General features: G+C 40.0%; 1 non-coding gene across 1 annotated transcript; it reads right to left on the minus strand.

Annotated features, from left to right (window-relative positions):
• Nucleotides 1-235: 235 nt before the first annotated feature.
• On the minus strand, nt 236-358 carry LOC122437530. The gene has a single exon (XR_006268341.1). It is a non-coding gene; the product is annotated as a small nucleolar RNA SNORA26 (small nucleolar RNA).
• Between the last annotated feature and the right edge of the window lie 4156 nt (nt 359-4514).

Consider the following 4514-nt stretch of genomic DNA (forward strand, 5'->3'; position numbering starts at 1 on the left):
TGCAAATACATTTACCCAGCTATTCCCGGGAGATGGCTGTGAGTGGCTCAAGAAAGTAAATTTACTTTCTTATAGCTATGGGTGCTAGAAATCCAAGATCCAAGAGTCAGTGGGTTTGGTTCATCTTTTTTTTTTTTTTTTTAATTGTCAAACTGAAGGTCAAGTTTAAATTTAATGACTTTGGTATTAACTATACACATACTAGTAAGTGCTAAGTCTTAAAATCTTCCGGTTCAGTTGTGACTCCAGACAGGATCCAGAGAGGAGTTCTAAAAATCTCTTCTCTGGGTTTTATGGAGACTTTCTTTACCCTCCTGTGTTAGCCTCTTAAGGCACTGCGTCAGCCTTAAAAGGGCAATGGAAAGGGCGAGGTTTGGTTCATATTAAGGCCCCTCTCCTTGGCTTGCAGATGGCCACCTTTTCAGTGAGTCCTAACATGGCCTCTTCTCTGCAGACACACATCTCTGATGTCTATTCCTCTTCTTATAATGACACCTGTAATATTGGATTAGGGTCCACCCATATTATCCCATTTAACCTTAATCACATCTTTAAAGGCCCTATCTCCAAATACAGTAACATTCTGAGGTACTGGCGGGTAGGACTTCAACACAGGAATTCAGGAGAACACAATTCAGTCCCTAACACTAACATATAAGAAATAATTAATAAAATTAGTTATTATTAAGTATCAAATGTATATTGGAAAGGGCAAATGAATGTCAAAGCAACCATGACAGGAAAAGATATGACCAACTTAGCTTTTTTCCCCTTATTTGACCAAGAATAGATGTTTAATATTTGAACAGTTGGGACACAAGGGAAAACCTTGTCCAAATAGCTACTGCTTCAAACCGGGTCAGAGGACACTTGAAGACTAGAGCACAATGGCTCAGCAGGTGGATGCTGTTAAAGGAACTGAATTGACTAATGGCCTTCTCAAACCACAAGTTACTATTTTAAATGTCACAAAAGACCAGAGAGCATGAAAAGATGAAAAACAAAACCAGTGTGGGGCCAATCTTCAAACAAGTAGAACTCAGTGATAGGGGCAGTTTTGGCTCCGTGTGACTAAACTAAATTGCCAAGTACTAAGGCTGTCTTTGGGCTAGAGGTAGATTACAATCTTTTCTGTCCTGGGGCTCTCAGAATAGAAGACAGCTTTTTTCTTTTTTCTGTCCTTCTCACTAAAATCCTTTTTGCAGTCCTTGTAGAGTAAAACATCTCTGTGTTGGTCAAAGTCATGCAAAAGGGACACTAACCCTAATGCTACATAATGTAAATATAAAAGAGGATGTATCTGACACCATATACAAAGATAAACTCAAATTAAAGACCTAAGTGTAAGACCAGATGTTATAAAATTCCTAGAGGAAAACAGAGGCAGAACACCTTTTGACATAAATCACAGCAAGATCTTTTGGGGTTGCGAAGCTCCCTGGGTCGGGAAGATCCCCTGGAGAAGGAAATGGCAACCCACTCCAGTACTCTTGCCTGGAAATTCCCATGGACAGAGGAGCCTGATAGCCTATAGTCCGTGGGGTCACAAAGAGTCTGACAGGACTGAGCGACTTCACTTTTCACTTTGCTAATGTAAAGGAAACAAAAGCAAAAATAAATAAATGGTGCCTAATTAAACTAAAACACTTCTGCACATCAAAGGAAACCATTGACAAAAATGAGGACAACCCATTGACTGGGAGAAAATATTTACAAGTGATATGACCAATATGGGATAGATATCCAACAACTCAACATCAAGGAAAACAAACAACACAGTTTAAAAATGGGCAGAAGAATTTGCAGCAAGGTGGACACACCTAGAGATTATCATATTAAGTGAAATCAGAAAGAGAAAGACTAATGCCATATTAAATCACTTACACCTGGAATCTAAAATGTGACACAAATGGACTTATTTACTGAAACAAAAACAGACTCACAGGCATAGAAAGCAAAGTTATGGCGACCAAAGGAGAAAAGGGAGAGAAGGGAGAAGGATAAATTAGGAGTTTGGGATTAGCAGATACAAACTACTATATATAAAATAAACAAGGTCAGCCCTACTGTATAGCACAAGGTACTATATTCAATATCCTATAATAAATCATAATGGAAAATTTGAAAAAGAATATGTATATATGTATAACTGAATCACTTTTCTGTACAGCAAAACACAACACAACATTGTAAATCAACTATATTTCAATTTAAAAAAATGGTCAGAAGAACTAAATAGACATTTTTCTAAAGAGGAAATGCAGATGACCCACAAGCATTTGAGAAGATGCTCAACATCACTAATCATGAGGGGAATGCAAGTTAAAACTACAGTGAGATATTACCTCACACCTGTCAGAATGGCTATCATCAAAAAGAACACAAATAACAAATGTTGGTGAGGATGTGGAGAAAAGGGAACCCTTGGTACACTGTTGGTGGGAATATAAATTGGTGTAGCCACTGTGGAAAACAGTAAGAAGTTTCACAAAAAAATGACAAATAGAAATACCATATGATCTAGCAATTCCACTCTTGGGCATGTACCCAAAAAAACCAAAAACACTAATTTGAAAAGACACACACACCACAATGTTCATAGCAGCATTATTTATAACCAAGATATAGATGCAATCTAAGTGTTCATCAGCAGATGAATGGATAAAGAGGATGTGATATGTGTGTTTATATCACACACACAATAAAATGCTACTCAGTCATAAAATTGGAGAAGGAAATGGCAACCCACTCCAGTGTTCTTGCCTGGAGAATCCCAGGGACGGGGGAGCCTGGTGGGCTGCCGTCTATGAGGTCGCACAGAGTCGGACATGACTGAAGCGACTTAGCAGCAGCAGCAGCAGTCATAAAAAAGAATGAAAGTTTGCCATTTGTAGCAACATGGATGGACATAGAGGACATTCTGCTAAGAGAAATAAGCTGGGGAAAGACAACTTAAAGAAAGATAGAAAGACTGTATAATTATATATCACTTAAATACAGAATCTAAAAAATTAACAAAATAGTGGATATAACAAAAAAGCAGTAGACATACAGATGTAGAGAACAAACCAGTGGATACTACTGGGTACCAGTGGGGAGGTGGGGAGGGGCAATATAGGTGTGGGGAAGTGGGAGGTACAAACAACTGGGTGTAAGATAGGCTCAAGGATATACTGTGCAACATGAGGAATATAGCCAATATTCTGTAATAACTGTAAGTGGGAAGTAACCTTTAAACATCTGTTTTAATTTTCGAATTAAAAAAAGGCGGCTTATTTGGGGAAAAAACTTCCAAGCAAATATGAAAGAGCAGAGCAATCCTCTGAGCTCATTAGAATGGACTGCTTAGGCTGGGTATAGCTACACCCGATTCATCAGGCCAAGCGTTCAAGTAGAGAGTAGTCACCCATCCTCATTACAGTAGAGAGTGACCCTTCTATACATTAACGCTCTACGTATTTGCAAGAAAAGAAAGAGCAGAGAACTATGATGCTATGGAAGATCCCAACTGTGGAAATGGCCTTGTTAGAAAGGGTGCCCCCCAAAGCTCAGGAACTTGTACTAGGTTATTCTCCTGTCAAGGGCTTCCAGGGCCCTCCACAGATGTGTCCTGCTCAGTTAAGGAAAAGCAATAATCACACTACCTATCTACCCGCTATTGTAAAGCAGGTCAGGCAACCCTCCAGTACATATTCCATTGCTGTTCAGTCACTAAGTCGTGCCCAACTCTTTGTGACCCAACGGGCTGTGGCATGCCAGGCTTCCCGGTCCTTCACTATCTCCCGGATTTTGCTCAAACTCATGTCCATTGAGTTGGTGATGCCATCCAACCATCTCATCTTCTGTCATCCCCTTCTCCTCTTGCCCTCAATCGTTCCCAGCATCAGGGTCTTTTCCAATGAGTTATCTCTTTGCATCAGGTAGCCAAGGTATTGGAGCTTCAGCTTCAGCATCAGTCCTTCCAATGAATATTCAGGCTTGATTATTTCCTTTAAGATTGATTGGATCTCTGGGCTGTCAGAGGGAGTCTCAAGAGTCTTCTCCAGTTCAAAAGCGTCAATTCTTTGGCACTCAGCCTTATGTATACATATACATATACAGTACGTATACATGTCATTGAACCACTGGTCAGTTGAAATGGCAGCACAAAGGGTGACCAGTTTTGTTTAAGAGCTTTCACATGGGTGTGCCAACTCTGAGCCAGCTCTCTACCAGGTGGAAAGAAAAGGCCTAGAGGTCTCTGCTCAGATTCACGTTAGGAACCAAGTTGTGATTCAAACCAGAAACAAAACCAAAATAATCCTCTGGAGTTACACTGCCAGAAAGGGCCATGAAAATTCTCTTTTATCATTTGAAGACCACCCACAGTCTGTTATATGCAGAGCACAGACAGTTTCTGAGTTCACTAAATGATCAATTCTTTCCCTTTGACCTTCCTCTCTGTTTCAGGTACTCAGCTGCTCCCTGGGCAAATGATGGTCCAGAATCCTTTCATTAACAGTATGAAAATAGTA

This window comes from Cervus canadensis, chromosome 2 (assembly GCF_019320065.1).
Source record: "Cervus canadensis isolate Bull #8, Minnesota chromosome 2, ASM1932006v1, whole genome shotgun sequence".
In the NCBI taxonomy this organism is placed as follows: domain Eukaryota; kingdom Metazoa; phylum Chordata; class Mammalia; order Artiodactyla; family Cervidae; genus Cervus; species Cervus canadensis.